The following is a 10,599-nucleotide window of genomic DNA, read 5'->3' on the forward strand; positions in this document are numbered from 1 at the left end:
GTGTGTGTGTGTATGTGTATCCATGTCTGTGTATGTGTCCATGTCTGTGTGTGTGTCTGTGTGTGTGTCCATGTTTGTGTGTGTGTTGTGTCTGTGTGTGTGTCCATGTCTGTGTTTGTGTATGTGTGTCCATGTCTGTGTGTGTGTCCATGTCTGTGTTTGTGTATGTGTGTCCATGTCTGTGTATGTGTCCATGTCTGTGTGTATGTTGTGTGTGTGTGTCCATGTGTGTGTATGTATGTATGTGTATGTGTATGTGTGTGTCCATGTCTGTGTGTGTGGTGTGTGTGTGTGTGTGTCCGTGTGTGTGTGTGTGTGTGTGTGTGTGTATATGTATGTGTATGTGTGTGGGTGTCCATGTCTGTGGGGGGGGGGGTGTCCGGGAGAGAGAGCCCCATGGTGCTGGCTTATGAAGCTGACACTTTAGAGGTAGGAGACGGCAGTAGGGAGTGGTGGTCCTTCCCTATAACCCCAGCACTGGGGATGTGGAAGCGGAAGCAGCAAACTAGCCTCAGCTGGACAGATTACACAAAGCCCTATCCGGGAAACAAACTGCAGCAATGACAAGATGGAAGATAAACAGTAAAACCTCATCACAAATACAAGTCTCCACTTACATCCCTGGACTGTAGTCTACATGAAATTCAGGCTTTCTTTTGTACTCAGTGCCAAAACAAAAAAACAAACAAAAAACAAAAAAATTACATCAAGCATGTGCACAATCATGAAAAACATGAAGCTGGGTCCTAAGAAAGGATATCAAAATATACAACCTAGCCTGGCACCACCCAGGGCCCTTCTGCCTCTAGCTAGACTTCGTGCACTTGTGCACACACACACACACACACACACACACACACACACACACACACCTCTTAGCAGATGCCATCTCCCTTGCTCTGAAACAGGAGCAGTGATAGGAAGCCTGGTTTCCCATGTGGGGACAAGATGAGAATGAGGCAAGGAAGGTGTCCCAACTTCTAAGTTATGGGAGATGCCCCTGTGAGGCTCACGGAAGATCAGAATGGCAAGAAAACCAGTGTCTCCTTACGTGTGTGCCCTGTGTGCCTCTCCCTTCACTGCTGCTTGCTGAAGAGTAGACCTAACACACACACACACACACACACACACACACACACACACACACACACGGCTACCTGAACTTTGCTGTCCTTGAGGTCCTGGCCAGGTGTGGTGGGCAGGCTCCCTGCCACACCCTGTTTGAGTCCCAGGCCAGATGTGAGAAGGGGCTTGGACTCTCTGAGTCTTTCCTTCCAGGCTTATTAGTTACTTGTCTTATGGCAGAACTCCTGACGAGAGCAGCCTAAGGAAGGAAGGGTTTCCTTTGCTCACGGTTCAAGAGGCTCTTCACAAATGATGGTGTCAGCACCAGCCACAGGATGACCCTCTTGTGGTAAACTTCTGTAAACACCAGAGGTGTACTTCCTAAGTGACTATAAATGCAAGTTAGCAGTAAAGATTGACATCAAGCTGTCTGGATTCAGAGGCCTTCAGCCATATCCCGATGCCTCTCTGGGGCCCACGCAATGTGGCAATGAGGAACCCTCCCTTCTTTGCCACCACTGGTCAGTAGCAGAGGCAGCATGCGGCCTGGCTGCTCCAGTGCCCACCCTCCTCCCTGCCTCACTGCTCCCATGAGGGGAAAAGAAAAGGGAAGAGGCACCACCTCCCTACCCCCTCGCAGACTGAACAAGGCAATTTTTATGAGAAAAGGACTCCAGGGTGCCTGCAAACCTGCTAAGCACGATGGGCCTTAATGCAGTGCAGAAACAGCTGCTCTATGGGGCAGCCAGGTAGAGAGCTAAGTGCTTTACTTGTGGGTTTTGGTTGGACCTACACCAAAGACCCAAGGATAGCTCTTGTGTTCGGGCCTGAAACTCAGAACAATTTGCTGCACTCTGACGAAATAGAATAAAAACATCATGGGCCTAGAAACACAAGCCATAGTTGGGCTCCTAATCTAGGTGCGCAGTTCCCTTGCTGTGGGCCCACTCCCCAAAAGAGCTGTTCTCTTTCTTTCTTCCTTCCGTGTGTGTGTGTGTGTGTGTGTGTGTGTGTGTGTGTGTGTGTGTATGTTCATGTTGGTGGTATTCATGTGGCTGGATGTTCATGTATATGTGTGTTCATGCATGTGTTTTGTGTGTGTGTTCATGTAGAAGGATATTATTGTGTGCATGTGTTCTGGTAGGAAGATGTTCATGTAGGTGGGTGTTCATGTAAGTGTGGGTTCATGTCTGTGTGATTATGTGGGGGGGTTCATGTATGTGGGTGTTCAGGTGAGTGCACATATGTGCACATGCTGTGGAGGTCAAAGTACAAGCCCAGGTATCATTTCTTAGGAAGAATCACCACTATTTTGTTTGCTTTAACCTTTGTTTATTTGTATTTTATATGTATGACTGTTTTTGCCTGCATGTCCATGAATGTACCAGGTGTTTGCAGTACCTAAAGCAACCAGAAGAGGGTGCCAAATCTCCTAGAAATGAAGTTATATGTAGCTGTGAGCTACTGGGAGGGTGCTGGGAATCAAACTCAGGTCCTCTGAGGCTCTGAGTCATTCCTCCAGCCTTCTATCATGATTTTTAAGACAAAGTCTTTTACTGGGACCTGGTGTCTGACACCTGTCTCTGTGTCCCCAGAGCTGGGATTACACATGTACACCACTCAGCTCTTCTGTCTCGCTCTTTGTTTTTTAACCATGGCACTGGGGCTCTGACTCAGGTCCTCCTGCTTTGAGCAGCTGAGCCATGGCCCCAGCCTAGGAACTGACTTTCTAAGGCTCACCTTGCTTCTCCTACCACACGGAGAACCTGCTCCCTGTTCCCTCCACCACTCCTGTGACAAGTTAGACAAATACGCAAGAACGTCTGGGGTCTTGGTTTTTTCACCATGCCTTTTATCCTCCAAAAAGCCTACCCAAAGCACATCACACACAGGGGGCAGCCCATGTTTACTCAATGTCCACTCATTGAGTGGTTAGAGAGGATCCAAGGTCTAATTAGACCTCCTAATCCAAAGACACTGGCCTGATCTCATCCCAGCCTCTACAAGAAAGGGAGACCCACGCAGAGTCATTCTTCTCCGGGTTTGAGTTGTGTGGCTTTGCCTAGGAGGCAGAGAGGCTGCCATGGGCGCTGGTTTAAACACCACCGTCTTTTCCTGTGTGAAGCTCTAAGTGCTGCACACAGTACTTTGTGGTCACACAGGGGACCAAGTGGCCAAAAGAGGGAAAGGAGGGAACGTAGAGGCTGGACCGGCCTTTCCATCAAGAGTTCTGACAGGAATTGCTCTTCATTGAGAATCCTGGATACAAGAAACAGAAAAGCCCACTGTGAACGAGTTAAATATCCATGGCAACTTAATAAAGGAATCTTTTTTTTTTCCCCCCGAGACAGGGTTTCCCAAGACAGAGGTTTCACAGAGCCTCTGCCTCCTGAGTGCTGGGATTAAAGGCGTGTGCCACCACACCCAGCTAGTTTGTAATGACGAAATCTAAAGTCCAGAGGGGGCACTGGCTAATCTGAGGCTCCCAATACCAGGGGTGGGGGTGGGGTGCCACTGCTAACTGTCTATAAGCCTCTCCTCTGCACACCCCCATCAGCTGTTTCTAACTTGGCCTTTTCTTGGGGGTAACAGAACAGCAGCCAACAGCTTCCATGGCCACTTGCTTCCTCATTCATTCTTAAAACACCTGCAGTCACTGAGGCAATGCCGAGGAGCGGGGATGGTGTTGGTGGCGTGAGGTGCATGGGGACTGGGGGTTGGTTTGATCCTAGACTTAAATCACACTGTTGCTCTCTGCACAGGGGCCTGGAAGTGGAAGAAGAGAAACTTCCAATGCTGCTAAAAAGGCATCCACAGAACCCAGTACTGAGCCTCCCATGGCGTGTCGTACCGTGTGTCAGCATAAAACACGCTGGGTCATGGGTAGTTATGTATCCCTTTGAGCACATGAATGTATGTTACATGTGAGATGTGTGCACGTAAGTGCATGAATGTGGCTTGTGGATGTGTGTTTTACAAAGTGGATGAGTTGAGAAACTAAAATCCTGGACTGAGCCATTTCCACGCAGGACCTTGCACTCTGGTCAGTGCTGCTGTGGCCTTCATGGCCCCAGGGACCTGTGCAAAATCCCTTTCCTCAGCACCCCCATGATAGGTTGGACACTTAAAACAAACACAAAAACTCCTTACCAACAAAAAAGGAGGGCAGAAGGAAAACTAGTTTAAAGAACAAAAGAAACGAAGTTATTTCTGACCATGTATGTCCTGGGACCACCCTTCCTAGCTCCCTGCCTGGCTGTAGCAAACAGGGCCCCAAACCCACGTGGGGAGCCCATCGCACTATCCTGGGCGGCCCCTTCACTGCTGCTCCCACCTCCACTCCTGCCTTCCTATCTCATTTGTCCCTTTTCCAGGACCCACAGAAAGACATTGGGACTGAGTGCTGTATCAGCAGATCTCAACACAGTAGTAGCAAGGTTGCCTCAAGCTCGCTGTCTTACTCTGTCAAGCACCTGAGTTGAGCGAAGAACCGGAGAAGGCCAGCACCTGCAGCAGAGCTCGGAGTCCCGGCCCTGCGTGGCCCTCTGCTGCCCCCTACTGCTAGGTCCTGGCCTACACAGCCTTTGGCTCTCGAGCAACTGCCCATTCCCTGATCTGTGTCCCTGAAACAAGCTCACCAACATTTTCACCCACCCATAACTATTCACTATGTTTTAACCTGTGAGAAGTCAACCTCTCGTTCCAAGGATCCTGTCCTTAGTTTGTTTCTTTAAAAAAAAGAAAACCAGCCGGGCGGTGGTGGCGCACGCCTTTAATCCCAGCACTTGGGAGGCAGAGGCAGGCGATCGCTGTGAGTTCGAGGCCAGCCTGGTCTACAAAGTGAGTCCAGGACTGCCAAGGCTACACAGAGAAACCCTGTCTCGAAAAACCAAAAAAAAAAAAAAAAAAAAAAAAAAAAACCCAAAAAGGTAAAAAAGAGTTAAAGCTACTTTACGGAGTCACAGTTGGGTTAAAAGGGCTTATTCATTCCTGAATCATACTTACTGTGTGCCTGCTATTTGTTGCTGTGTCAGAACTAATGATAAGGAAGGAGGAGAGGGAGAGGGAGAGGGGGGGGGGCGGGGAGAGAGAGGGAGAGAGAGAAACAATCCGTGGAGCATCTTGCCCTTAATCAACACAGCAGTGAGTAAGGCTGAAAATAAGTAAGATTCTGTCGGGTGGGGAGGGTCAGAAGAGGCACCAGCTGGTGAGAGGTTAGAGACAAACGACTGAAGCTAGGAGCCCATGAGGCCAGCTAGCCATGTAAAAGCTGCAGCGCGCGCTTGGGAACTGGCGCCCGGCAGGGTCTGTCTGCTGCTCCACTGTTGTGATTCAAAACATTCCCACATGGGCCCCTGTCTCCATGTGGACCTCTCTGCACACTACAGATGAAATAAACACTCTTTCCTGCCTGCCTTTGGGTTTCCTAGGCATGCGTCCTTTATCGTCGCCACCTGACTCTGCGTTTAATGCAGTGCTCCTCCCCTTCGCTCCCAAACACATTTACCCTTCTGAGTTGCACTGTGACATGTTCACGCATTTGTCACTATCCCTTTGGTCACCCCACACACACTGCCCTTCCCCAGGCCACAAGCCCCCACTGCTGGTCCTTGCTCTCCCCACACACACTGCCCTTCCCCAGTCCACAAGCCCCCACTGCTGGTCCTCTGCTCTCCCCACACACACTGCCCTTCCCCAGGCCACAAGCCCCCACTGCTGGTCCTTGCTCTCCCCACACACACTGCCCTTCCCCAGTCCACAAGCCCCCACCTGCTGGTCCTTGCTCTCCCCACACACACTGCCCTTCCCCAGGCCACAAGCCCCCACTGCTGGTCCTTGCTCTCCCCACACACACTGCCCTTCCCCAGGCCACAAGCCCCCACTGCTGGTCCTTGCTCTCCCCACACACACTGCCCTTCCCCAGGCCACAAGCCCCCACTGCTGGTCCTTGCTCTCCCCACACACACTGCCCCTCCCAGGCCACAAGCCCCCACTGCTGGTCCTTGCTCTCCCCACACACACTGCCCTTCCCCAGGCCACAAGCCCCCACTGCTGGTCCTCTGCTCTCCCCACACACACTGCCCTTCCCCAGGCCACAAGCCCCCACTGCTGGTCCTCTGCTCTCCCCACACACACTGCCCTTCCCCAGGCCACAAGCCCCCACTGCTGGTCCTCTGCTCTCCCCACACACACTGCCCTTCCCCAGTCCACAAGCCCCCACTGCTGGTCCTCTGCTCTCCCCACACACACTGCCCTTCCCCAGTCCACAAGCCCCCACTGCTGGTCCTCTGCTCTCCCCACACACACTGCCCTTCCCAGTCCACAAGCCCCCACTGCTGGTCCTTGCTCTCCCCACACACACTGCCCTTCCCCAGGCCACAAGCCCCCACTGCTGGTCCTTGCTCTCCCCACACACACTGCCCTTCCCCAGGCCACAAGCCCCCACTGCTGGTCCTTGCTCTCCCCACACACACTGCCCTTCCCAGTCCACAAGCCCCCACTGCTGGTCCTTGCTCTCCCCACACACACTGCCCTTCCCCAGGCCACAAGCCCCCACTGCTGGTCCTTGCTCTCCCCACACACACTGCCCTTCCCCAGGCCACAAGCCCCCACTGCTGGTCCTTGCTCTCCCCACACACACTGCCCCTCCCAGGCCACAAGCCCCCACTGCTGGTCCTTGCTCTCCCCACACACACTGCCCTTCCCCAGGCCACAAGCCCCCACTGCTGGTCCTCTGCTCTCCCCACACACACTGCCCTTCCCCAGTCCACAAGCCCCCACTGCTGGTCCTCTGCTCTCCCCACACACACTGCCCTTCCCCAGGCCACAAGCCCCCACTGCTGGTCCTCTGCTCTCCCCACACACACTGCCCTTCCCCAGTCCACAAGCCCCCACTGCTGGTCCTCTGCTCTCCCCACACACACTGCCCTTCCCCAGTCCACAAGCCCCCACTGCTGGTCCTCTGCTCTCCCCACACACACTGCCCTTCCCAGTCCACAAGCCCCCACTGCTGGTCCTTGCTCTCCCCACACACACTGCCCTTCCCCAGGCCACAAGCCCCCACTGCTGGTCCTTGCTCTCCCCACACACACTGCCCTTCCCCAGGCCACAAGCCCCCACTGCTGGTCCTCTGCTCTCCCCACACACACTGCCCTTCCCCAGGCCACAAGCCCCCACTGCTGGTCCTCTGCTCTCCCCACACACACTGCCCTTCCCCAGTCCACAAGCCCCCACCTGCTGGTCCTTGCTCTCCCCACACACACTGCCCTTCCCCAGGCCACAAGCCCCCACTGCTGGTCCTTGCTCTCCCCACACACACTGCCCTTCCCCAGGCCACAAGCCCCCACTGCTGGTCCTTGCTCTCCCCACACACACTGCCCTTCCCCAGTCCACAAGCCCCCACCTGCTGGTCCTTGCTCTCCCCACACACACTGCCCTTCCCCAGGCCACAAGCCCCCACCTGCTGGTCCTTGCTCTCCCCACACACACTGCCCTTCCCGAGGCCACAAGCCCCCACTGCTGGTCCTTGCTCTCCCCACACACACTGCCCTTCCCCAGGCCACAAGCCCCACTGCTGGTCCTCTGCTCTCCCCACACACACTGCCCTTCCCCAGTCCACAAGCCCCCACTGCTGGTCCTCTGCTCTCCCCACACACACTGCCCTTCCCCAGTCCACAAGCCCCCACTGCTGGTCCTCTGCTCTCCCCACACACACTGCCCTTCCCAGTCCACAAGCCCCCACTGCTGGTCCTTGCTCTCCCCACACACACTGCCCTTCCCCAGGCCACAAGCCCCCACTGCTGGTCCTTGCTCTCCCCACACACACTGCCCTTCCCCAGGCCACAAGCCCCCACTGCTGGTCCTTGCTCTCCCCACACACACTGCCCTTCCCCAGGCCACAAGCCCCCACTGCTGGTCCTCTGCTCTCCCCACACACACTGCCCTTCCCCAGTCCACAAGCCCCCACTGCTGGTCCTCTGCTCTCCCCACACACACTGCCCTTCCCCAGTCCACAAGCCCCCACCTGCTGGTCCTTGCTCTCCCCACACACACTGCCCTTCCCCAGTCCACAAGCCCCCACTGCTGGTCCTTGCTCTCCCCACACACACTGCCCTTCCCCAGGCCACAAGCCCCCACTGCTGGTCCTTGCTCTCCCCACACACACTGCCCTTCCCCAGTCCACAAGCCCCCACCTGCTGGTCCTTGCTCTCCCCACACACACTGCCCTCCCCAGGCCACAAGCCCCCACCTGCTGGTCCTTGCTCTCCCCACACACACTGCCCTTCCCCAGGCCACAAGCCCCCACTGCTGGTCCTTGCTCTCCCCACACACACTGCCCCTCCCAGGCCACAAGCCCCCACTGCTGGTCCTCTGCTCTCCCCACACACACTGCCCTTCCCCAGTCCACAAGCCCCCACTGCTGGTCCTTGCTCTCCCCACACACACTGCCCTTCCCCAGGCCACAAGCCCCCACTGCTGGTCCTTGCTCTCCCCACACACACTGCCCTTCCCCAGGCCACAAGCCCCCACTGCTGGTCCTTGCTCTCCCCACACACACTGCCCTTCCCCAGGCCACAAGCCCCCACTGCTGGTCCTCTGCTCTCCCCACACACACTGCCCTTCCCCAGTCCACAAGCCCCCACCTGCTGGTCCTTGCTCTCCCCACACACACTGCCCTTCCCCAGTCCACAAGCCCCCACTGCTGGTCCTTGCTCTCCCCACACACACTGCCCTTCCCCAGGCCACAAGCCCCCACTGCTGGTCCTTGCTCTCCCCACACACACTGCCCTTCCCCAGTCCACAAGCCCCCACCTGCTGGTCCTTGCTCTCCCCACACACACTGCCCTCCCCAGGCCACAAGCCCCCACCTGCTGGTCCTTGCTCTCCCCACACACACTGCCCTTCCCCAGGCCACAAGCCCCCACTGCTGGTCCTTGCTCTCCCCACACACACTGCCCTTCCCCAGGCCACAAGCCCCCACTGCTGGTCCTTGCTCTCCCCACACACACTGCCCCTCCCCAGTCCACAAGCCCCCACTGCTGGTCCTTGCTCTCCCCACACACACTGCCCCTCCCAGGCCACAAGCCCCCACTGCTGGTCCTTGCTCTCCCCACACACACTGCCCCTCCCCAGTCCACAAGCCCCCACTGCTGGTCCTTGCTCTCCCCACACACACTGCCCCTCCCCAGTCCACAAGCCCCCACTGCTGGTCCTTGCTCTCCCCACACACACTGCCCTTCCCCAGTCCACAAGCCCCCACCTGCTGGTCCTTGCTCTCCCCACACACACTGCCCTCCCCAGGCCACAAGCCCCCACCTGCTGGTCCTTGCTCTCCCCACACACACTGCCCTTCCCCACGCCACAAGCCCCCACTGCTGGTCCTTGCTCTCCCCACACACACTGCCCTTCCCCAGGCCACAAGCCCCCACTGCTGGTCCTTGCTCTCCCCATACACACTGCCCCTCCCCAGTCCACAAGCCCCCACTGCTGGTCCTTGCTCTCCCCACACACACTGCCCCTCCCAGGCCACAAGCCCCCACTGCTGGTCCTTGCTCTCCCCACACACACTGCCCCTCCCCAGTCCACAAGCCCCCACTGCTGGTCCTTGCTCTCCCCACACACACTGCCCCTCCCCAGTCCACAAGCCCCCACTGCTGGTCCTTGCTCTCCCCACACACACTGCCCCTCCCCAGTCCACAAGCCCCCACTGCTGGTCCTTGCTCTCCCCACACACACTGCCCTTCCCCAGGCCACAAGCCCCCACTGCTGGTCCTTGCTCTCCCCACACACACTGCCCTTCCCCAGGCCACAAGCCCCCACTGCTGGTCCTTGCTCTCCCCACACACACTGCCCCTCCCCAGTCCACAAGCCCCCACTGCTGGTCCTTGCTCTCCCCACACACACTGCCCTTCCCCAGGCCACAAGCCCCCACTGCTGGTCCTTGCTCTCCCCACACACACTGCCCTTCCCCAGGCCACAAGCCCCCACTGCTGGTCCTTGCTCTCCCCACACACACTGCCCCTCCCCAGTCCACAAGCCCCCACTGCTGGTCCTTGCTCTCCCCACACACACTGCCCCTCCCAGGCCACAAGCCCCCACTGCTGGTCCTTGCTCTCCCCACACACACTGCCCCTCCCCAGTCCACAAGCCCCCACTGCTGGTCCTTGCTCTCCCCACACACACTGCCCCTCCCCAGTCCACAAGCCCCCACTGCTGGTCCTTGCTCTCCCCACACACACTGCCCCTCCCCAGTCCACAAGCCCCCACTGCTGGTCCTTGCTCTCCCCACACACACTGCCCTTCCCCAGGCCACAAGCCCCCACTGCTGGTCCTTGCTCTCCCCACACACACTGCCCCTCCCCAGTCCACAAGCCCCCACTGCTGGTCCTTGCTCTCCCCACACACACTGCCCTTCCCCAGGCCACAAGCCCCCACTGCTGGTCCTTGCTCTTTCCACACACACTGCCCTTCCCCAGGCCACAAGCCCCCACTGCTGGTCCTTGCTCTCCCCACACACACTGCCCCTCCCCAGTC

Source organism: Acomys minous (assembly GCF_964271855.1).
Source record: "Acomys minous genome assembly, chromosome: 2".
Classification (NCBI taxonomy): domain Eukaryota; kingdom Metazoa; phylum Chordata; class Mammalia; order Rodentia; family Muridae; genus Acomys; species Acomys minous.